Genomic DNA, 8,869 nt, shown 5'->3' on the forward strand with positions numbered 1-8,869 from the left:
GTACAAAAGTTTTTTTTTTATATGTTTATATATATATATATATATAGCCTACCAATCAATCAGGCAAACCAAAGGAGGGTTTTTTTTTTTTTTTTTGAAATAAGAAACGACAAGGTGAAAGAAAAAAAAATGAAACAAAAAGTTAAAACAAATTAAACTACTAATCTACTAAGAACGTGAACTAAATGTTAGACACAGATTAATAGCTAAAAATAAGAAACTAACACAGCTTAATAACAAAGAAAATAAGAATTAAAAAAAAAATATACTTACCTCTTTGGCTCAAAAATCTACTGATCAGTCTTGCTAGTAGTATCTCCCCGGTAACGACGCTAAAATTTGATTAACGCCCAAAAATGATATTCATAAGCGGTCAATTGTAGCACAGAAGGGCGGTCGTATCCACAGAGAGATAACAAAATAGCAAGAATGATTAACAGAATAAGAGCGTTAGAGAAAAGTGAATTAAAGAAAAAATGAGAGTTTTTGAGATTTTTGTTGCAAATAAAATAAAAAGGAGAAAATCTGAATGAATAAAACGGTAAGGTGTCGAGAATCCCTAATGCTTCGTTCACCAATTCAAGTTTTGATTCACAAAATAAAATAATCGAATAAATTAAATCTCTATGTTGGCTCAGAAAATATTATTATTACAAGTTATCTAAAATCGACAATATATCAATCTGACAATATTGCAGTAAAAGACAATTTGTAAAATAATTTGAATAACAAAACATTGCGTGACATAATTACATAAGAAAAGCGTGACTGAACTTATATAAAAATTGGCACATAATATTTTGAAAAGTAATAGAAAAATAGATGAGATTTAATTCATTCAGATGTTGAAGTTTACAGAACAGGAATCAAAACCGTGAATTGAGGCACTCAACAGAAGTTCATCTCTAACCTCACCAAGAAAACTCTAGCCTATCTTGCAAAACATTCTCATAAGTTCTAGAGAGAAAATATGAGGCTGACAGCAAGACGACAGAAAACTGAATATTCAAAGCTTTTTTTAAAACCTTAGGCCAACCCCTCTATTTATAGTGTTCAGAGGTTGCCTGTCAAATAAGAAAATAAATTGTAAAACTAGAAAATTACAAAAGAAAAGGAAACAAAATAAAATTACACATAAATTAGGAGAAATCACATATTTAATTTGCGAAAGAAATCTGGTAATTTCCTCTCATTTTTGGGGAAGGAATTCGGATTCAGCACCAAATGGGACACGTGTCGCAACGTGATTGGAAGTGAGGAGGAAACGTGCCACGTGTCGCATGCGTATTGGTTGGCGTGTGCTGGCGCGGTTAGAATGGAGGACCCGCGTTGGACAGGTGGCGCACGCGGAGAGGGCAGCAGGTCTGCTACTGTCGTGCGGGACCCACGCGGATTGAAGCTTGGATGCGCGCTAACGGCTGCGTGGAAGGAACGCGCCTTGTGAGGTGTGGCATGCTGGTGACGCGCGAGGCGTGCGATGGCGGGAAGAAAAGGGTGCGGATTCCTGCGCTGAATGGTGGGGCCCACGAGCTATTGTTGGCTCGGCTAAGCTACTCAGCTCTCTCTCTCTCTGATCGGCTCGGCTAAAAAGCATGGCTCGGCTGGTTGAAACTTGAAAACATGGCTTTCATGGCTTATTTTTGTGTAGCTTTTTACACTGCTTTTTATCTGTAAATAATTAAGTAAAAACTAGACAAATTCCAATTAAAAATATTATGAATAAAAATGATGGAATTGTTTAATTAAAGCTTAAATATTTTAATATTATATAAATCAAAAGCAGTATTCATGGTGCATTTTCATGCACTAATCAACATTCACAATCATAATTATGGAAAACTTGACCAAAGGGCCAAAAAATGTGTTTTCGTTGGCTACTCGCCAACTCAAAAGGGATATAAGTGTTTTGACCTAATTTCTTGAAAATATTTTGTTACAATGGACGTAACCTTTTTCGAAACAAAACCATTCTTTGGAGGTGATCATCTTCAGGGGGATAATAGGAGTGAAGATGACAACCTTAGACATTCCTTTGAAGATATTCTTCACATAGAACACACTACCCCAGACTCGGTTCTTAGTCCACAAGACCGAGACACACAATGCACTGCACCTGCACAAGACCGAGACACATAATGCACTGCACCTACACCTGATCGAGACACACAATGCATTGCACCTGCACCTGGCACTGCACCCACACATTCCACACCGCAACAAATCATTGAAAAAGATAATCCATCTCTTGAAAACTTGGATTCAGAAAATTCAGATAATGGAAACTATGAACAATTCTCTTCTTTGCCTAAACAAGATCACTTAGAAACAGATATGTGTGCGAAACCAAGTGAAAAGGATATTGGGTTTCGTGTCTACTCAAGGATGAAAAATCGTCAAAGGAAAGAAGACACCACTGTACAGCAATGGTATGAGTCCCATCCGAGGGAAATTTCAGATCCCGAGTCACCAGTAAAACTCCTTTGATTCCTCGTGTATGAGTCCGATGAGTCCTTAGAAATTCCTATAGCCCATAGGAAAGGTATTAGGTCATGCACTAAACATCCTATCTAGATTTGTGTCCTATGACAGATTATCACCATCCTTTCATACTTTCAGCTCACAACTTTCTAATGTCGAAGTTCCTAGAAATGTGCAGGAAGCTTTAATTGTTCCAGAATGAAGGGAAGCAATTCTCAAGGAGATGAAGGCCCTTGACAAAAATGAGACCTGGAGTGTGGTAGATCTTCTAGAAGGAAAGAAGACAGTAGGCTGCAATTGGGTATTCACAGTCAAATATAACGCTGATGACACCTTAGATCGATATAAGGCAAGGTTGGTAGCAAGTGGATTCACTCAGACTTACGGCATAGACTATTCAGAGACATGTGCACCGGTTGTGAAGCTAAACACAGTAAGGGTGCTTATCTCAATTACAGTAAACTTGGATTGACCACTACAACAACTGGATGTAAAAAATGCATTCCTAAACGGAAATCTGGAAGAGGAAGTCTACATGGAGCCGCCTTCAGGATTTGACAAGAGATTCAGCTCAAAAGTCTGTAAGTTAAGGAAATCCTTGTATGGTCTCAAACAATCACCGAGAGGGTTTGAGAAATTCACCCAATCCGTAAAAAAATAATGATACACTCAGGGATAGACAAATCACACAATGTTTATGAAGTTCTCAGGGGGGAAAGTAGCTATCTGAATTGTCTATATGGATGATATTATCCTCACTGGAGGCGATTTGTCAGAGATGGGTAGACTCAAAAAATGTCTAGCATGTGAGTTTGAAATCAAAGATCTAGGGTCGTTGAGATACTTTCTAGGTATGGAGGTTGCCCGATTAAAGCAAGGAATTGTGATTTCTCAAAGGAAGTATGTACTCGATCTCCTAAAGGAGACATGTATGACAAGTTGTAGACCCTTTGAAATGCCAATGGAGCCGAATGTGAAACTCGGAGATAGCGAGAAGAAGGTTCATGTTGACACAACTAGATACCAAAAGTTGATCGGTAAGCTGATTTATTTGTCATATACGTGTCCAGACATAGCCTTCGCAATAAGTGTGGTGAGTCAATTCATGCATTCTCCATATAAAGAACATCTAGAAGCCGTATACAAAATCCTGAGATACTTAAAGAGCACTCCAGGAAAAGGATTATTTTTTAAGAAGAATGAACAATGGGGGATTGAAGCCTATACTGATGCTGATTGGGCTGGTTCAATAAGCGGTCTACCTCTGGGTATTGCACGTTTGTGTGGGGTAATCTAGTTACGTGGAGAAGCAAGAAGCAAAGCGTAGTGGTTAGGAGTAGTGCGGAAGCAGAGTTCAGAGCTATTTCCCAGGGAATCTGTGAAATACTGTGGCTGAAACATGTGCTTGAGGAATTAAGAAGGCCTATAGAACAACTAATGAGGATTTACTGCGACAACAAAGTTACCATCAGCATTGCACACAATCCGGTGCTGCATGAGAGGATGAAGCATGTGGAAATAGAGAAGCTTGAGACAAGCAGCATATTCTTACCATTTGTCCTGACAACACAACAAATTGTAGATACCCTAACGAAAGGACTCCACAGACCGAAGCACGAATTTCTAATAGGCAAGTTGGGCATGATTGACATCTATGCACCAACTTGAGGGTGAGTGTCGAAAAGATAAGAGATAATTAGTTAGGATCGATTAAGATAAGTTTTAGATTAGGATATGCTTAAAGTCAAATAAAACAAATCTGTTTCAAACAGATTCGTTATCTTAGGATTAGATAAGTTTGAATTTGAATGTTATTGGGACATATGTTATTAAGTGGATAGGATTTTATCCGTGGCACTCTTAGGGTTATTTATACCCATTTTTTGCCGATTAAATCAATAATAATAGAAGAGTTTTTCCCTTCAAAACTTACAGTAGACTCATTGCTACTTCCCAACATGATGGCATAATATGATATATGCGAGCTATTAGTTTCGTTCACTCTTCTTTGTCGTATAAAAAAACAACTGATTTTGACCAAGTTATGTGCTTATTGTTATATAAGCTAATTAAACATAAGAATGTTTCTTCTTGACTTTTTTTCCCTTTCATTTTATTGTTTATTTTTAAAGGAGCTGATAACTCTTTTGTTTTTCTTTTGGACTTCTTTTATTTTATTCAACAGGAAAGATTGAACTACAGGTTCTTTTGTTTTGAGACACACACAAAATAAAATAAAAACCCTTTACTGGCCAGGGAATGAAATAAGTTGCTTTTGCCTAAATAGTCTTACATTTTAATCTGAGTATTCATGCCCATGTCTTTTTAATCTCTTAGTATTAAAGCCAGACTAAGGAACTTCTTTGCTTTGTGACGAAAAGTTGATGGAGTGCTGTTAGTAGTTAGGTGAAGTGGGCTTCACATAAAATAGCCTATTTCCTATCCTTGCATACGTTGATCTTTTTTAGTTGTTTGTTGTCTTTTTCTTCTTTATTTTTTCCCTTTTTTTTTGGTCGGAAGAAATTTGTTGCCTTCCAGACCTCTATACCTCTCCTCTCTTCTTTAGCAACTAAATTATCATTTTACTTTGGGTGTTTTCAATTTTGATTGCCTTTCATGCTAATGCTATGTATATGAAAGATCTACAAAATAGTTGTTAGAGAATCTGAGGATTATGTTGGAAACTATTGTTTAGATTACACTTCAACTTTGTTCTTATACACTTAACCATGTTTCATGAAGTTTGTTTTGATTTTGACCTAACAAGTTATTGACCTTTGAACAGTTGTGTATGTACTTTGATAGTATGTACTTTGATAGCATGTACTTTGTTTGCGGTGTGTACAGGACAATCTCTTTCATATTGCTTCTTATTTCTTTTTTAATAGATTTGCTTGTTTTTCTATTACATTTTCTCGTCTTTCCTTTGTCCTTGCATGACTACTTGAAGCTTGCTTTTCTAATGACTATTTAGAATGAAATAACACTATTTTTGTTATTCCAGGAATCAAAGGAAGAAATTTGTGCTTTGATATAAATAGTTGTCATTAAGAAGTATACTTCTTTATTTGTAACATACACTTGCAATTGTCCCCTACACTGAGTTCGCGCCTTGTTTCAACGAGTATCATTAACAAATGGTGGAGTTCGTATATATAAACTAAGAGAAATATCAACCATAACAACTAATACATCAAAAACATATCAAAATGGAATCAATTGTACTAAGTCTATAACAAAACAACAATGAAAACTACTTGCTCGCTTAGCAGACAATTCACTTGAGTCATATACAACAACAATAACAAGCCTTAATCCCAACTTAATTGGGGTCGGCTATATGGATTTCACTTTTCTATACGGCTCTGTTCGAAATTAAACTTTTCAAAAGGCTTAGATCTAGAATGTCTTTCCTAACGATTTTGATCCACGTAATTCTTAGTCTACCCCTCCCTCTCCTAGTATTAGGTATAAGAATGTCCTCCCAAGTACGAACTGGTGCTTCTAGCGGTCTACGTTGGACATGCTCGTACCACCTCAAGCGGCCTGCGGGCACCTTATCTTCTATTGGTGCTACACCTACTTTACTACGAATAACTTCATTTCTTATGCGATCCATTCTCGTATGGCCACTCCTCCATCTTAACATACGCATTTCTGCCACACTCATCTTAGATACATGTTGTCTCTTAATGGCCTAAGATTCATTACCATATAACATAGCTGGGCGGATTACAGTCTTATAGAATTTTTCTTTCAACTTAATAGGTATATTGCCATCACATAAAACTCCCATAGCATTCTTTTACTTAACCCACCCTGCCTTAATCCTATGTTGAATATCCTCTTTTATATCTCCTTCGTACTGCACTATATACCCAAGGTACCTAAACTTCCTAGAAGCCTCAATCTCCACACCATCTAAAAAAATTTCATCACTCTGATTACTTGAATTACTAAACCTACAATGCATGTATTCAGTTTTCGTCCTATTTAACTTAAATCTCTTCGTCTCGAGAGTTTGTCTTCACAGTTCTGACTTACGGTTAACTCCTTCCCTATGTTCATCAACTAAAACTATATCATCCGCAAAAAGCATACACTAAGGAACTCTATCTTAGATTTCTCTTGTCAGTTCATCCATCACGATGGTGAAAAATAAAGACTAAGAGCAGATCCTTGATGAAGGCCGATCCGAATGGGGAACTCTACCGTGTAGCCTCCAGCAGTTCTCACACTCGTGACCACCTCATCGTACATGTCCTTAATTACCTTAATATACCTCACATGCACTCCTCTCTTTTCTAGCATCCACCATAAAACTTCCTTCGGCACTCTATTACATGCCTTTTCTAAATCTATAAAGACTATATGTAGGTCCGTTTTGGCTTCTCTGTACCTTTCCATCATCATCCTATGAAGAAAAATGGCTTTCGTGGTTGATCTGTCTGGCATGAAGCCAAATTGATTATCTAAGATGGTAGTTATGGCCTTTAATCTCCTTTCGATAACTCTCTCCCAAAGTTTCATAGTGTGTCTTATTAACTTTATGCTCCTATAATTGTTACAATTCAGCACATCTCCTTTATTCTTAAAGATGGGGACAAGAATACTTTTCCTCCATGCATCAGGCATATGCTTCTTCTTTAGTATCTCATTAAAATGCTTAGTGAGCCACACAATTTCAGCATCTCCTAACGACATCCAAACCTCTATTAGAATATCATCTGGCCCACATGTATTCCCCTTTTTCATCTTCTGTAGTGCAGTTTTAACTTCTGAGACTATGATTCCTCTTGTATACATCACATTAGGTTCTCCTTGTGACCTAAGATTGTCAAACTCTATCGCATGATCATCATTATAAAGCTTCTTAAAGTAATTCCTCCACTTTTCCTTAATGTCTTTATCTCTTGTCAGAACCTGATCCGTATCATCCTTAACACACCTCACTTGATCTGACACTTCCTTTCTCTTATCTGAGCTAGTTTATATATATCTTTCTCTCCTTCTCTAGTCCCAAGTTTCCTATATACCTCATCTAAGTAAGTAAAACGAGTCTTACCAACTGCTTGCTTAGCTTCTTTCTTTGCTTCTTTGTACTTATTAAAAGTTTCAACATCCTTACGTTTTGGTAAATCTCTATATAAATCCCTCTTGGTCCTAATAGCCTTTTGAACTTTCTCACTCCACCACCAAGTTTCTTTCCTGGGGGGCCTTTACCTCTAGATTCCCCTAGTATCTCCTTTGCCACTTTTTTAATACAGTTGGTCATGACATCTCACATAGTATTTACATCACCTACATATGACCAAGTAGCATCATCTAACAACTTCTCTTTAAATGCCAATTGTTTTATTCCCTTCAAATGCCACCAACGAGTTCATGGGAAGTGGTTTATCTTAATCCTTCTATAGGAAAGCTTAATGCTCACATCTAAGATCACTAACCTATGTTGGGTGGCTAGTGCTTCTCCAGGAATTACTTTACTATTCTTACATAGAGAACGATCTCTATACCTGGTGAGAAAATAATCTATTTGGCTTAAGTTCTTTCCATTCTTAAAAGTTATCAAGTGAGAATCTCTTTTCTTAAAAAATGTGTTTGTTATGATAAAATCATGTCCCAACGTAAATTCCAAAATAGATTTTCCTTCTTCGTTTTGAGCTCCAAAACCAAATCCACTATGGATCCTTTCGAAGGTTTCCCTATCCTTACCAACATGCCCATTGAAATCTCCTCCAATGAAAATGCTATCCTCATTGCCTACACGGCCCACTAAGTCATCCATGTCTTCTCAGAACTTGACTTTAGTTTTCGCATCTAATCCTATTTGTGGAGCGTAAGCACTAATTACATAGATGAACTTATTTCCTAGTACCAATTTGAGCATAATAATTCTATCCCCTATTCGCTTAATCTCAACCACGTCATCCTTCACAGTTTTGTCCACTAGAATACCAACTCCATTGCGATTCCTTTCCCAACCTGTATAACATAATTTGTGTCCTAAATTTCCAATCTCCTTTGCTTTCTCTCCTGTCCACTTCGTTTCCTGTAAGCATAAAATGTTAATTGTTATTCTTATCATAACATCTACTAACTCCATATATTTACCAGTTAAATAACCTACGTTCCAACTACCTAAACAAATTTTCCTATCATGGGCTAGCTCTGCCCCTTGCACACGTCCATGAATGTGCAAGGACCCCCCTTGCATATTTTTCACCATATCCGGGGCCCGACATGGCGCATGGGCTCGCTTTTCCCGCCGCACACGTCCATGAATGTGCGAAGACCCCCTTGCCTATTTAACACTACACCCGGGGCCCGGCATAACGCGTCGCACGTAGGGAACGCCCCAACAGATTCTATGTGAGTGAAATCCATG

Source organism: Morus notabilis, unplaced genomic scaffold (assembly GCF_000414095.1).
Source record: "Morus notabilis unplaced genomic scaffold, ASM41409v2 Scaffold48, whole genome shotgun sequence".
NCBI classification, from domain to species: Eukaryota; Viridiplantae; Streptophyta; class Magnoliopsida; order Rosales; family Moraceae; genus Morus; species Morus notabilis.